This window comes from Callospermophilus lateralis, chromosome 16 (assembly GCF_048772815.1).
Source record: "Callospermophilus lateralis isolate mCalLat2 chromosome 16, mCalLat2.hap1, whole genome shotgun sequence".
Taxonomy (NCBI): Eukaryota; Metazoa; Chordata; class Mammalia; order Rodentia; family Sciuridae; genus Callospermophilus; species Callospermophilus lateralis.
Genome location: NC_135320.1, coordinates 34,586,178 through 34,602,896, shown reverse-complemented (window position 1 = coordinate 34,602,896; position 16,719 = coordinate 34,586,178). Strand labels below are relative to the sequence as shown.

General features: G+C 39.2%; 1 protein-coding gene across 12 annotated transcripts in view; it reads left to right on the top strand.

The window, feature by feature from the left end:
• Positions 1-8,314: 8,314 nt before the first annotated feature.
• Positions 8,315-16,719, top strand: part of Stau2 (staufen double-stranded RNA binding protein 2) — a 311,629-nt gene continuing 303,224 nt past the window's right edge. For 7 of the 12 annotated variants that reach the window (XM_076835711.1, XM_076835709.1, XM_076835708.1 and 4 more), the window contains exon 1: positions 9,040-9,153. The gene's annotated coding sequence lies outside the window, so the exon portion shown is untranslated. Of the gene's footprint in view, positions 8,363-8,862; positions 8,903-9,039; positions 9,154-9,224; positions 9,240-12,906; positions 13,050-16,500; positions 16,517-16,719 lie in introns of those variants that run through there. The other 5 variants (XM_076835703.1, XM_076835702.1, XM_076835706.1 and 2 more) reach the window with 5 other exon arrangements.

The window sequence follows — 16,719 nt, the reverse complement described above, 5'->3', positions numbered from 1 at the left end:
GAGAACAATTTTACATTGTATAAGAATTGCCATTTTGTGTTGCCCAGTATGTTGTGCTAGGTAACTCTTAATGGGTACAGAGGTGGGGCTTTCCCATGAGAGAAGCATTTCTTACATGATATGGAGTCTCAGGGTAAAATGGAGTCTCTTTGGTTACTGTCCATATGGCCTGGCCCATAACAAGTGGTTGCACCAATATGTAGTCCCACCAGCAATGTATGATTGTACCTTTTTCTCCATATCCTCATGAACATTTATTGTTGTCTATATTCTTGATAACTGCCATTCTGACTGGCATGAGATGAAGTCTTGGTGTAGTTTAAATGTACATTTCTCTAATTGCTAGATATATAGAACATTTTTTCATATATTTGTTGACTAATCGTATTTCTTCTTCTGTGAAGTGCCTGCTCAGTTCCTTTGCCTATTCATTTATTTATTTAGCTATTCTTTTTTTTTTAATATATTTATTCTAATTTGTTATATATGACAGCGGAATGCATTTCAATTCATAGAATATATATAGAGAGAGCACAATTTTTCATGTCTCTTTTTGTACACAAAGTAGAGTCACACCATTAGTATCTTCATACATGTACTTGGGGTAATGATGTTCATCTCATTCCACCATCTTTCCTACACGCTGCCCTCTCCCTTCCCCTCTCTCCCCTTTGCCCTATCTTCCCCTCATACCCATTATGGATCAGCATCCTCACATTTGGTATTTGGTTTTTGGGGATTGGCTTGCTTCGCTTAGCGTAATATTCTCCAACTCCACCCATTTACCTGCAGATGCCATGATTTTATTCTCTTTTAATGCTGAGCAATATTCCATTGTGTAGATACACTACAGTTTCTTTGTCCATTCATCTACTAAAGGGCATTTAGGTTGGTTCCACAATGTAGCTATTTTGAATTGTGCTGCTGTAAATATGATGTGGCTGTGTCCCTGTAGTATGCTGTTTTAAAATCCTTTGGGTATAAACCGATGAGTGTGATAGCTGGGTCAAATTGTGTTTCCATTTCAAGTTTTCTAAGGAATCTCCATACAATTTGCAGTCTCACCAGCAATGTATGAGTCTGCCTTTCCCCCACATCCTTGCCAACACTCATTGTTGTTTGTATTTTCAATAGCTGCCATTCTGACTGGAGTGAGATGAAATCTTGGAGTAGGTTTTTTTTTTTTTTTAATATTTATTTTTCAGTTTTCTGCAGACACAACATCTTTGTTTGTATGTGGTGCCGAGGATCAAACCCGGGCCACACGCATGCCAGGCGAGCGCGCTACCGCTTGAGCCACATCCCCAGCCCTCTGGGAGTAGTTTTGATTTGCATTTCTCTAATTGCTAGAGATGTTGAACATTTTTTTCATATATTTGTTGATGGATTGTGTATCTTTTTCTGAGAACTGTCTGTTCAGTTCCTTGGCCCATTTATTGATTGGGTTATTTGTTTTTTTGGTATTACCTTTTTGAGTTCTTTATATATCCTAGAGATTAGTGCTCTGTCTGATGTGTGTGTGATAAAAATTTGCTCCCATTCTGTAGGCTCTCTATTCATCTCACTGATTGTTTCTTTTGATGAGAAGAAACTTTTTAGTTTGAATCCATCCCATTTATTGATTCTTGCTTTTATTTCTTGCACTATAGGAGTCTTATTAAGGAAGTTGGGGCTTAATCTGACATGATGGAGATTTGGGCTTACTTTTTCTTCTATTAGGTGCAGGGTCTCTGGTTTAATTCCTAGGTCCTTGATCCACTTTGAGTTGAGTTTTGTGCATGGTGTGTGATAGGGGCTTAATTTCATTTTGTTGCATATGGCTTTCCAGTTTTCCCAGCCCGGTTTGTTGAAGAGGCTGTTCATTAATATGTTTTTGGCGCCTTTGTCTAATATGAAATAACTGTATTTGCATGGGTTTGCCTCTGTGTCCTCTATTCTGTCCCATTGGTCAACAAGTCTATTTTGGTGCCAGTACCATGCTGTTTTTGTTACTATTGCTCTGTAATATTAAGGTCTGGTATAATGATGCCACCTGCTTCACTCTTCTTGCTAAGGATTGCTTTAGGTATTCTGGGTCTCTTATTTTTCAAGATGAATTTCATTATAAAACAAATAATTTTCATTGTAGATGTCTGTCACCTCTTTGATTAAGTTGATTCCCAACTTTATTTTTTTTTCTGAGGCTATTGTAAATAGGATAGTTTTCCTAGTTTCTCTTCCAGAGGATTTGTCACTGATGTACAGAAATGCCTTTGTTTATGGGTGTTGATTTATGGGTGTTGACCAGATGGATACTTCACTGAGTTCATTTATTACTTCTAGAAGTTTTCTGGTGGAATTTTTGGATCTTCTAGATTTAGAATCATATCATTGGCAAATAGTGCTAATTTGAGTTCTTCTCTTCCTATCCATATCTTTTTAATTTCTTTCATCTGTCTAATTGCTCTGGCCAGTGTTTCAAGAACTATGTTAAATAGAAAGTGGTAAAAGAGGGCATCCCCATCTTGTTCCAGTTTTTAGAGGGAATGCTTTCAATTTTTCTCCATTTAGAATGATGTTGGAGCAGAATAGAATAGACAATATGATTGATGTATGTACATTCCATGTATGTATTATATGTCAAAATACATTCTGCTGTCATGTATGACGAAAAAAATAAAAATAAAAATAAATCGTATGGTTAAAAAAAAAAAAAGAATGATGTTGGCCTGGGACTTAGCATAGATAACTTTTACAATGTTGAGATATATGCCTGTTATCCCCAGTTTTTCTAGTGTTTTGAACATGAAGGGGTGCTCCATTTTGTTGAGTGTTTTTTAGATGATCATATGATTCTTATCTTTAAGTGTATTGATGTAATGAATTACATTTATTGATGTCCATATGTTGAACCTACCTTTCGTCCCTTGGATGACCCCACTTGATTGTGGTGCACTATTTTTTTGATATGTTTTTATATTTGATTTGCCAGAATTTTATTGAGAGTTTTTGCATCTATGTTCATTAGAGATATTGGTCTGAAGTTTTCTTTCTTTGATGTATCTTTGTCTTGTTTTTGAATCAGGGTGATATTGGCCTCATAGATTAAATTTGGAAGTGCTGCCTCTTTTTCTGTTTCATGAAATAATTCGAGGAGCACTGGTATTAGTTCTTCTTTGAAGATCTTGTAGAACTCAGCTGTGTATCCATCTGGTCCTGGGCTTCCTTTGTCCATTTATTGATTGGGTTGTTTGTTTTTTTATTGTTAAGTTTTTTGAGTTCTTTGTATATCCAGGAGATTAATGCTCTATAATGAGGTGCAGGTGGCAAAATTTTTCTCCCATTCCATAGGCTATATATATATATATATATATATATATATTTAGAAGTAGTTGGACCCAATATTCTTATTTTATTTATTTTTATGTAGTGCTGAGAATTGAACCCAGGGCCTAGCACATGCTAGGCAAGTGCTCTACCGCTGAGCCACAACCCCAGCCCCTCTCTTCGTGTTCTTGATTGTTTACTTTGCTGTTAAGAAGCTTTTTAGCTTGATACATCCCATTTATTGATCCTTTTTTTTTTTTTTGGTGGAGGGAGGTATTGGGGATTGAACTCAGGAGCACTTGACTGCTGAGCCACATCCCCAGCCCTTTTTTGTATTTTATTTATAGACAGGGTCTCACTGAGTTGCTTAGTTCCTCACTCTTGCTGAGGCTGGCTTTGAACTCTAGATCCTCCTGACTCAGATCCGAAGCTGCTGGGATTTCAGGCATTAGGCAACTTGTTCTGCCCATTTGATTCTTGATTTTACTTTTTTTAAGTTGCTGATGGACACATGCCTTTATTTTATTTATTTATTTATATGTGGTGCTGAGAATTGAACCCAGTATCTCACATGTGCTAGGTAAGCCCTCAACCACTGAGCCACAACCCCATCCCATTTATTTTACTTCTTGTGCTTTAGGAGTCCTGTTGAGGAATTTGGTTTTTAAGCCAATGTGATGGAGAGTTGGGCCTACTTTTTCTTCTAGTAGGCTCGGGGTCTCTGGTCTAATGCCTAGGTCCTTGATCAACTTTGAGTTGAGTTTTGTACAGGGTGAGAGATGGGGTTTAATTTGACTTTGCTATGTATGGATGAAATGAAATTTTATTTTCCCTATAAGCTCTACTAAGAAATGCTTAGCTAATGCAAAATCTGGGCAGAGTTTCCCAGATCAAATATGAGAAAAACAAAAATAAAAACAAATTTTATTAAAATTATGCCAATTATTGTAGCAAAAATAATAAATGCATTCAAAATAATAACAATAGCAATATTGCATTTAAAAGACAGTATATAGGACAGAAGAAAAAAAATTGAAGATTGAAGGAAAAGAACCCAGAATAGAAGAAAAAAATAAATCATGGAACAGAAGAATACTTTCTATGATGCTTTGCTGTATAGATAAATGTATGTAAGTATATATTCAATAAACAACCTCAACTTACAGATGATAAAATATAGATTAAGATGCAAGTACAGATTGCTAATTTTTTATCTTGTAATTTAATTAAATAATAATGAAACTTAAACAATGCCATTTGAAATTTAAGAAACAAGTGAGAATGAAATTACTAGACAAAATATTGATAAAAAACAAATTTATGGCATAGTGGAAAGTGTAAAAAAAAAGAAGAGACAAGATGATGGCTACAGAGGAAAAATAAAAGTCAATGTAACAATAATTGGGTCCCTATTATTTTTAAGAACCTCTGCATACTTCATTAAGTACAGTTTTATGTTGTTATTATTATTTTTTTTAAAGAAAGAATGAGAGAGAGAGAGGGAGAGAGAGAGAGAATTTTTTAACATTTATTTATTTTTAGTACTTGGCGGACACAACATCCTTGTTTGTACGTGGTGCTGAGGATCGAACCCAGGCCGCACGCATGCCAGGCAAGCGCGCTACCGCTTGAGCCAATCCCCAGCCCTGTTATTTTTTAATGATTGCATTTGCAACATAATTTATTTCTACTCTTTTTTAGTTCAACAGCGTAGGTGGCTGATACTCTAATAAATATCTTGACATTATTATTGTGGAAAAAAATATACTTGGTTCCCAGCAACCAATTTTTTAGTGAATATATAAATATGTTAGGGATTTCTAGAATAGTATTTTGATACAGGTTAAGTTTTTGGAAGTATTAATTTTTGGGGGGGTTTACTGGGAACTGAACTCAGGGGCACTCAACCACTGAGTCATATCACCAGCCCTATTTTGTATTTTATTTAGAAACAGGGACTCACTTTGTTGCTTACCACCTTACTGTTGCTGAGGCTGGCTTTGATCCTCCTGCCTCAGCCTCCTGAGCTGCTGAGATTAGAGGCATGTACCACTATGCCTGGCCTGGAAGTGTTAATTTTTAAAAATTATTTTTAACACCTTGTTTGTATTTATTTACAAACCCAGGGCCTCACATGAGCTAGGTGAGTGCTCTACTGCTGAGCTACAACCCCTGCCCTGGAAGTGTTAATTTTATGAAGTCTCTATTATGTGATAAATAATGTTGGGACTGTATCCTATATTATTGGTTTCATGTTTCCCCTTGCCCAATCTGTTCTAAAAATATCTGTATCAGCAAGCTAATTAATAGTGCACAGGGTAGTTTTCATAAGTGGGTGAATTTTCAATAACTATTAAGATTATGAGCGAAGATTTGTAGTTTTTTCCTGAAATTTGGGAGTGAGACAACTGTCTTGTGGAGGAAAGCAAAAGACTTTCAGGTTATTGTTTCCTTGTCCTTCCTTTTGTCTCCTTTCTACATTTTATTTCAACATTCAATATTCTACATTCTTTCTACATTTCTACGGAAGATAAAATTCTTCTGTCCTACTTCTGTTCCATGATGACAAAGACTTTGCAGATCTTTTCCATTGCTATGTATTTCTATGCCAAGAATAGTAATTGACCCATAGTAGATATTAGTAAATGTTTGGGAAATTCACTACTCCACTACTCAACAAGTATTTATGAACCACTGTGCTGGATCCTGGAGAAACAAAAATGAGGAAGTCATTGTTCTCTTCTTCAGTGATTTTAGAGTATAGTGGGATAAACAGTGTGTGGTGATACAAAATATTTAGATATAAGCATATAAGGGAAAGTAATTTATATGAAGAATTTTATGGTTTAGATATGAGATGTTCCCCCAAAAGTTCATGTGTGAGACAAAGTAAGCAAGTTTAGAGATGAAATGATTGTGTTATAAGAGCTTTAACATAATCAGTACATTAATCCACTGATATGGATTAACTGGGTTGTAACTGTAGGCAGGTAATGTGTGACTGGAAGAGATATATCACTGAGGGTATGCCTTTGGGGATTACATTTTGTCCATGATGAGGGGAGTATCCATCTCTGCTTCATTGGTGCCATGTCCTGAGCTGTTTTCCTCCTTCTGCTGTGGTATTCTGCCTCACCTCACACCCAGAGCAATAGAGTTGGCCAATTATGCACTAAGATCTCTGAAATCTGACCCCCAAATCAACTTTTCCTCCTCTAAAATTGTTCTTGTCAAGTCTTTTGGTCACAGTGGCAAAAAAGCTAAATTAAAAAAAATGAGTAATAAGGGCTAGAAAATTTTACAGAAAATGAATATTAAAAGAAATGAAAAGACATCAGAAAAAACTAGTTTGGGATTCTAACACTGGTCTCATTCAAACTGCTAAAAGCGTTATTATTATAAAGTGATTTGAAAGCATTATCCTTTTTCTTTCTTTTTTTAAATTTTTTTTCAGTTGCCAATAGATTTTTTACTTTATTTATTTATATGTGGTGCTGAGGATCGAACCCAGGGCCTCACACATGCCAGGCAAGTGCTCTTCCACTGAGCTACAACCCCAGCCCATCATTATCCTTTTTCTGATGATTGAATATTTTACAATGGTACCCTAAAGATGCATTTGTGAATTAGTTGCTTTTCTGCTAATAGGACCACTGCTTTTTAAATATTCATTATTTTTAATTCTCATAAAAAGTATTTAAAGTAAATCCTAAAATTATCATAGGTATGTGAGAATTTCCATGTCACCTAGGTGATTTCATGTGTTGATGCCTGTATACCTTGAGCAGTTGAAAATGCTGATTCAAGCTAAACAATAATTTCTGGAAATTATGACTTTAAAAACTTTAAATCAATTGTAAGAAAAAAATTACGGCACAAAGTTTAAATCAACTTTAATGATCTGAATCAACGTGAATGGAATTTCTGACCACTTCAGAGTGATTTCCAAAAGCATAAACTCATCCATTTATTCCCAAAGCATTTACTGTCCACCCACTTGCTGTTGGATGCTAAGACCACATAGATGAATGAGACACAGAGCCTGACTTGGACAATACACTGGTTGGTAGGCAAAGTTAGGCTAGAAAACAAACAATTGTAATATACTTAAAATATCAGAGAAGAGGGCATCAAGAAAAGATTATGGAATTAGAGAATGCCTGTCAGCCAGGTAATTTTTGGCTTGAAGGATGATTTATTCAAAGGTGAGGGAAGGATAGACTATAGGGAGGGGAGAAACCTAGGGAAAAGCACAGAGAGGGGGAGGCTTATCCGTAGGGACAGTTGGAGTCAAGGGTATGTATTCATTCAAAACATTCAACATTTGAACTGTCATCTAAGCAGTTAGAAGTCATTAATTCAGGGGTGGTGCTGATTTAAGGAGGACCAGGCAAGTTAAATTTGAGGGAACTGGCAAAAGGTGAAAGGAGTCCAAAAAACATTTCTGGTAGGAAAATGTAGCAGGAGCCAATGTTGTACCAAATAAAACCTATCACATGCCAGGCTCTATTTACACATTTTTATACCTAACACATTCATTCTCTTAAAAAAAAAAAAAAAAGAAAAAAAAAAAAAAAAGAATGAACTGATTCATAGGGTAACATGCACACAATACTGTTTCTCCATCTGTAGACAGAACTATTGGTTTTAGATGGTGACTGAAATCACAGGCCTCGTAGACATAACTCAGGCAGGTAAGTGATACCAGGAAGGAATCCAGGGAATAATAATGCAAATGAATAAGTTTGTGAAGAACACACTTAACAGTTCTATTTCTAGTTTTTTTTTTTGTTGTTGTTCAGATTATTTTTGGTATCATTTACTAAATAAAGTGTTACGTTTCATTGGGCTTAACTGGCCATAAGTAACCCACTTCAAAACCAGGACAAACCAAGAAGTAATTCGAATTTTCTGGCACCCTTGCCTCAAAAATCAAGGATCTAGGGCACTGTTTTAAGATGATCCTCATTTTTGTTCCCAAAGATTTCTTCTTCGAGTGACCACATAAGATATTTTGTTGGTCCAGGAGGATGCTTGGCCACGCTGATGCGGGAAGGTAGGTGATTAGGGATCTCCACTGTTTTCCGGGCCAGACAGTGAACCAGCCTCCTCCCTGCTGCCTCCCTCCCCCAGTCTGGAAAGGTGCAGGATCCGCTAAACCGTGCGTCGCACAGCGGCGGCCGGAGCAGACGCGGGATGGTCACGCGTCTCCGGAGCTGCAGAGGGGGGTAGTCCTAGAGCCCCGGGGAAGGTACGAGCAGGGAATCGGGGCCCAGGCCACCGTCTAGAAAGAGCCAAAAGATCTATTGGGTGGGGGAGGAAGTGGCCGGGTGCAGGTGTGCACAAGGCTGCCCTGGTCCCGTCCTTTGCGGCCGAGGGGGCAGGGAGCCGTCCTGAGGACTAGGAGACCACGGCTAGGGCGCGCTGCCCACGCACTCGCCCCTTGGAAGGACCCTCGCCCCGAGGTCCCGCCCGCCGGCGCCAGCACCGCAGCGCCCGCTGCTGCGGGGGGCCGGGCGGCCGCCAGGGGGCGGGAGCGGCACCGCGAACAATGGCCGCGCTCGGCCGCGGGCGCTCGGGCGGGAGCTGAGTGGAGGTAGGGCTGGAGCGGGCGCGCGCGCGGGCCTGGCGTGCTGGGGCGCGGGAGCGGCTGCGCAAGCGGGGGCGCGCGGCGCGAGCCCGGGAGGGCGCGGCGGGAGCGCAAGGGAGGCAGGCAGAGGCGGGGGGCGGGGAGCCCTTAGGGTGGAAGCCGGCGGCGGCGGCGGCGGCGGCGGCGGCCGAGCGGGGTCAGTTCTCTGTAGTGTTTGCCAATGTTGGAGCCGTCTGCAGAGTGTCCCTGGCAAGAAGGTAAATACCCTCGTTGGGGGCGCCCTGGAAGCCCCGACTTCCGCCCCGCTGGCGGAGGAGGCAGAGGGCGCTGGGGAGCCCTGCAGGTCCGCGGCGCGGCGAACCCCAAGCCGAACGGCCCCCTTCGCGGCCTCCCCTCCCCTCCCCTCCCCTCCCCGGCGCCATCCCTCCCTCCTTGGGCTCCCGGGGCTGGAGGGGGAGGGGAAGTGGGTGGGGGGGCAGGGCTGCCGGGGAGGGGGCGAATGTATGGGGGGGCGTGTGTGGAGGGGGTGGGACGACACAGGTGTCCTGAGGGGAGGAGCTGGGAGGACAGCTGGGAGGCCGGCCCCAGTGGGGGTGCCGAGGTGGGGGGACCTGGCGGGGGGCGCAGGAAGCCGGGGGTCTTGGGGGCCGGGTGGGCACTGCAGAAAGGAGGATGGCGAGAATCGGCGGTGCGGGAGAGAAGGAGGGCAGGGAAGGGCGGTGCGGGTGGTGCGGGCGGTGCGGGGAGGCTCCGGAGGGTCTGCGGGGAATGGGCCCGGGGCGCTGGGGGCGGAGCGGCGGGGCCGAGGTGCGCCTGGTTGGGGGGTTGTGGCGGCGGCGGTGGCTATTTCTGTATAATGGGCAAGTGGCAAAGACGTAACTCCCCGAAATGGGGAAGGTAGGTGGGGCCGAGGGGACAAAATATATCCTATGACGGGCAAGTTCTGCGGTGGCTCTTAGGAACTATTACCGTGGTGGCTAGGCTTAAAGGGGTAGTTGGCAGTAGTGACCTTGCCGGGGCAAAGGGAGTTGGGCGATAGACAAAGCTCGGTTACAGAATCCACTCTGTGAGGATAGGGACTCCAGTCCCTCCTGGGGCGAGCTGGGGATTGTGTGTTTGTGTGTGTGTGTTGTGGGGGGGGGGTTCCCGCAGAGGCAATTGAAGAGATAGCAAAGCTGGGATTCTTAGTGAGGGGGTGGAGTTAATGGCTGTGGGGTTCTGGAAGTCCCTGGAATTATGTGTAGAATTTTGCATTGTGAATAATTTTCTTTGGAAGGGGTCCGTATTTGCCCTACATTTTTTTCTTTCTCACCTCCTGAAAGGTTAAGTGAGAATGCTAGGGTGGTGTGGGGACCATCCAATTAGGGTAGACCCGGGAATTTACTGAAGAATTTAAAAGTGGGTGGATCCTGCAGAAAGATAGAAATAATCCTTTAAATGTATTTCACGCACTGAAAATCTTTATTGTTTAAGGTTTGATTTCACAGTGCTCAGCTGAACTTTCGCTGAGCGTTACTTGGGTTTCGGTGTATCCTATGTTTTAGGAAAAAGCATGGTGAACATTTGAAATCAAAATTGTTATGGACAGTCAGGATGATAGTTACCTTGTAGGAGTCAAGATTGCAACATTTCTTTGGTGGGTTTACTTCTTCCCTATCCTTGCTTTCTTGAAATGATTGGAATATACTGTTGCGATTTGAGCTGCAGTGGAAAAACCTTAATAAAACCATCAAAACCAAGACTTATTCTGCTTCTGGATAGTCTTGTATTGTGGCAAGTTGTTCATTGTTCAGTTTGTAGATATTTTACTGCAAACTAGAGATATCACACATCACTTGAATTTTAGATTTGCTGCATTTTGCAGCAGGCCTCTATTTATGAAACAGTAATGTTCATCTATGTGGTGTGTGTGCACTTTTTTATTCCCCCCACCCATGGTTTCAACTCTAGTCACCATTGCCACATTTCAATACATGGCAGTGTAATATGAAATCTACTTCTAAGTGAAGATTTCTTTGTAGGATATGGTGCATACTTCCTCACACATCACTTCATTTTTTTTTTTTTTTAAACAGTGTTTTGTATTTGTAAAAATGTTGCTGTATAATCCAAGTATATGTTGTTAGTTTCAAATGATATGTCATGTAAGTTTTAAATTTTAACTTGTTTGGAAATAATTGGAAGTGTACAGAAAAGTTGCAAGAATAGAATATTACAGAGAGCATCTTTGTAACCTTTACCCAGATTCACCTGTTACTATTTCACCTATTTACCATTTTCTATTTCTCTCTCTCTCTTTCTCTCATACACACACACACACACACACACACACACACAATATTTCTTTCTGGGTATAGTACATATGTTATGGCTTTTTGCTCCCAAATATTTCTGGAAAACCGTAAGAATTTTGTGTTTTGTTTGGAATGAAGTTCTAAGAAAGAATGGGTTGGTCTGCTTTTCAACAAAGAATATAAAAACATCTAAGATAGTAATTAAAGTTTTAAATATACAACAATGAAAGTGAGGTTGAGAGCTTTTTCTGTTTAGGTTCTAGACTATGTAGTTGGCCAAGGTGTGTTTTGTTCCCTCTTTATACTTAACCTCTTTCCTCCCATTTTTCTCTCTTTTTCTTTTGTACTTTGCAGTGGTGGGAATTGCACTGAGGAACACTGTACTGAGCTAGATTCCCAGTCCTTTTTTAAACTTTTTGAGATAGTCTTGATAAGTTGCTGAGCTCAAACTTGTGATTCTCCTTCCTCAGCCTCCATAGTGGCTGGAATTACAGGCCCGTATCACCTGGTCATCTTTTTTTTTATACTCCTTTTGAGGATCACCCCAGTTTGTGTTCTTTCTCTCTCTTCTAAATTTTGAGATAGCATCCTGCGAACTTGCCCAGGGTGGCCTCCAACTTGTAATCTTCCTGCCTCAGCTCCTTGCTCGAATTATAGGCATGTGCCACCACACCTAGTTATTGTTTGATTTTGAGTTTCGTAGGATGCCTTGTTTAGGATAAACCCTTGACTTTGGTGTAGGAAAAATCTTAAGAAGGCAGGTCTTTTATAATTTAGTGTATGGTGAATAGAAAACTTTGAACCTGTCTGAACTAGTTTTTATTTTTTTAGATTTTTTTTTAGTTGTAGGTGGACACAATGCCTTTATTTTTATGTGGTACTGAGGATTGAACCTAGTGCCTCACACATGCTAGGTGAGTGCTCTACAGTTGAGCCACAACCCCAGCCCAACAGGGTTTATTTTAATAAAGGGTAACATAGATGTCTCCTAGGAGGGAGAGGGGGACTTAGCTGGTATCCTGGAATCCCCCATAGTGTAATAGATATTTAAATTTATGCTGTTTTATTTTCCTTAAGTTTGTTTCAGGTACCTGCTTTAAAAAGCTAAAATTAAAAACGTTTTTTAGGGCACTGCTGGGGATTGAACTCAGGGCTTTGTACTTGTTAAGCAAGTGCTCTACTGTTGGGATACATCTCCAACACTTTTAAAATTTAAATTTATTTTTGAGACATGGTCTCACTTGTTGCCCAGGCTGGCCTTGAACTTGTGATTTTCCTTCCTTAGTCTCCCCTGTAGGTGTTATGACAGGTGTGTACCACTGTACCCAACTAAAAAACATTTTTAAACAGCTTTTTAATGAACCCATGGATTTTTAAAATAAGCTTTGAATTGATATTTAGTTGGGCCATAGTTAATAGTCTAAGAATCAGGATAGAAAATGCTTTTATTTTTCGTATTGTCAAATAGAATGTTTAAATGAGAACTGTCTGCCAGATGTAGGATGGGTGCTGATGTAAAATGTTTATGAATATTAATCACAATGTCATTTTATAAAGTGGTATTTATTGAGGGTGCTATAAATTTAATTTTGTATAGATTTTAATTCATTAGATGGGCAAAAAATAGTGTTTTTTTTTTTGGTACCAGGGATTGAACCCAGGGGCAATTAACCACCAAGTCACATCTCCAGCCCTTTTTATATTTTATTAGACCCTGGGTCTTGCTGACTTGCTCATGGCCTTGATAAATTGCTTAGGTTAGCTTTGAACTCGAGATCCTCCTGCCTCAGCCTTTCAAGCCTCTGGAATTGCAGATGTGCACCACCTCGCCTGGCAAAATACAGTTCATTTTTAAAGGGGTATGTTACATCAGCAGATACAGGTTGCGCCTTTAATTCTTCTTGAATAGCAAGTCTTCCCTAGTTTGTAGTACTCTCTCCACTTGTGTTCTTTTGGTAGCTTGAAATCTGGAATTGCATGTCCTAATGTGCCTGACTGGCTATCACTATAAGATTTTTTGAGGTATGTGAATAGGTTTCTCTGAAAGTACTTTTAGTTGGATCGAATTGTATCTGAAAATTTTTTTTGACAAAGAAAGGAGAGTTGCATTATGAAATCATAGGCAATATAAGATGCTCCACATTTTATTGAGATCTCTTGATATTTTTTGACATGTCTTGATATTTTTTTTAAAAAAAATTAAAATACAGGACCATAGACCAGGCATGTCTTTAAAGAAGAAGTGAAATCTTAAAGATGTGCTATTATGGGCATTCTCAATTGTCTGTAGTATAGTTGTTAATTACAAATTATTTTTCTTTCTTTTTTTAATTTTTTTTTTTTTTTTTTTTTTTTTGAGACAGGGTCTGGTTAAATCGCTGAGGCTGACCTTGAACTTGGGGTCCTCTGGCCTTAGCCTCCTGAGGTGCTGGGATTATAGGTGTGGTGAAGTACAGGTTTTATACTAATGTAAATTTAGTATAACTTGCTTGATGAAAAAGAATAATTTTAGAACAATGTCTAGTTACTTCAGAGTAGTAATATTAGTTTCATTTATTTGAATTTATTATTATTATTATTATTGGTACCAGAGATTGAACCCAGGGGCACTTTACTAGCTATATTCCCAGTCCTTTTTATTTATTTTTAAAATTTTGAAACAGGATCTTGCTAATTTTCTTAGGGCCTTGCAAAGTTGCTGAGGCTGGGCTTGAGTTTATTATCCTCCTGCTTAAGCCTCCCTAGCAGCTGGAATTAACAGGGATTCGCCACCACGTCCCTCTCTTCATCTGTTTTATATAGCTCCTTATTTTAAATCATTTAAAGAAAGCTTACAGAGTATTTGAAATTTTACAGTGGATTTTAAGTGAATAGATGATTTTATTTTTGTTACTTCTGTAAGTACTATTTGTGCATCAGAAAATTAAAACTTTAAGAAATCCACTCCAATATCTTATTGTGGCTACTTCTTGGAATCACTTACCAAACTCTAATGATGAAGAAAAAAATACAGATTTGTAGATAAGTATTTTTAGAGGCTTATACTAGATAAAAACAAAATGGTGTTTCTCATAGTTGGTGAGTGCTTAATAAATAATGTTAAACTTTAGAAGGTACTTAGTGATTTTATTGGTCTATATACATTTTTATGTTCCAAATGAAATTTTTTTTGGGGGAGTTGGGGTACTGAGGATTGAACTTGGGGTACTTGAACATTTAGAGACAGAATCTCACTGAATTGCTTAATGCTTCTCTTTTTCTGAGGGTGGCTTTGAACTCAAGATCTTCCTGTCTCAGCCTCCTGAGCTGCTGGGATTACAGATGTGTGTCACTATGCCCAGCCAACTGAATTATTATTATTATTATTTTATAATGGAATATTGGAAATTTTATTTATACTTCATAAATAGGTCAAAAAGAAAAATTATAATATAAAATAATAATTTTAATAAAAATTATAAAATATACTTGTTTTAATAGGTCAAATGAATTATTTTTAATTAAATACTTGGACTTGTTTTATACTTTTAATCATAGAAAGTGTGTTTTAATACCATTTGACTACTGTCACACCTTTTTTTTTTTTGGTGGTATTAGAGATTGAACCCAGGGCCTTGAGTGTGCTGGCTACCTCTAAGCTACATCCCCAACCCTTATGCAACACTTTTTAATGATCTCAACTTTTGATTTAAAAATATAAATGCTTAAGTTTTATAATTTAGCACATCCGAATTTTAATGTTACTTGTTTGCTCATGTTGAACAGAAATTATTTTAGATTAAATAATGCCTAAAGCACCATAGGAGTATTGAATTTTAGAGTTACCTGGATTGTCTTATTCATTGTTGCATAATAAATTACCTTAAAGTTAATATGACTTAAAACATTGAATAAACATTTATTTTCTTATAGCTTCTGTGGGTTAGAAATCTGGGTGCAAGTTAGGTGCCTGTGGCTTAATGTCACTTAAGGGGTGCAGTCAAGGTTGCATTTGGAGCTGCAGTTGCATCTGGAAGCTTGACTGGTGGAAGACCTACTTTCAAACTCTTGGCAGGATTCAGTTGCTGGCTCTTGGGACTGTTCGTCGGAAGACCTCAATTTTTGCTGGCTGTTGGCCAGTCTTCTCTGAGTTATTTGTCATGTGGGCCTTTCCTAAGGGCATCTCACAGTATTGCATCTGGCTTCCCTCAGAGCAAACAAGTGAGAGATTAAGAGAAGGTGACATCAGTCTTTTTATAACCTCATCTTAGAAGTGGTATCTCATTATTTCTGTTCTATTTGTTAAAAGCCTCCTATCACAAAGACTTCAATTTGTTTTTTAAAGACTTAAAAAAAAAAGACTCAAAGATACATAAAATAATTTGATCAAGAAGGAGGTAATCTCCTGAAGAATTTATACTAAAACTCCAATTCACTCAAATTTAGACCTTGTACTTTTTCTGTAGCATCCCAATCCCTTGGAAAATGTGAAAGAAAATAAATTATACAGATGCTGAGGACGCTATTGTAAGAAACATTAAATGTTTTCAGAGTTGATTTGAATTGACTTTGGTTTGTCATCGTCCTTTTTTTTTTTTTTTATAGTTTGATGGCACTTTTTTTGGTGGAGGGCTACTGGGGATTGAATTCAAGGGCTTTCAACCACTGTGCTACATCCCCAGCCCTGTTTTGTATTTTATTTAAATACAGGGTCTCACTGAGTTGCTTAGCACCTCACTTTTTGCTGAGGTTGGCTTTGAACTCTACATCCTCTTCCTGCAGCCTCTCGAGCTGGTGGGATTATAGGTGTGCGACACTGCACCTGAATTGTTGGCATATTTTTAATACAAGCGTTAAATGGATTAAATGGGGCCTTCCAAGAAACTGAGACAATGCAACGATTCTGCCCCCCTTCAAACCCTAGTTCTTGCAATCAAGTCAGAAAGATTTCAGACTTGTTGCTCAGAATAGCAGCAATGAGTTTATTGAAGGGATAGGAAAAGGGAAAGGGAATATTTTCAAGAGAGTACTGCACTCCAGTTTTACTAGGAATCCCAGAAAAATTTCCAGAGAGTCCTGCCTAGGTTCACCTCTTGACTTTTAAAGATAGCAGGGTTGTCATATATATATATTTTTATTTTGCCGGGGGGGGGGGGGTAGATATTGTAGATTGAACCCAGATAAGCTTTACCACTCAGCTACATCCCTAGTCTTTTTTGAAACAGGGTGTGACTAAGTTGCTAAGGCTGGCCTTGAATTTGTGATCCCCTTGCCTCAACCTCCCAAGTCACTAGGATTATAAGCTTGTGCCATCATTCCTGGCCCAATTTATCTTCTTGAAAAAATGGTAACTAGATACGTGAGTGTTTCCTTCTGTGCATGTATATCTATAGAACCTTTGCTTCTGAGGGAAAGTTCAATATTAAAATTTTAAAGCATAAAATTTCTACCCAAATGATGGGATTTAGTCCTTTTTATTTTTCTGTGTTGTTGCTTGATAATTTTGGAAGGGAAAGTGCCTGTAACATAATTTATATTTTATGTTAACCT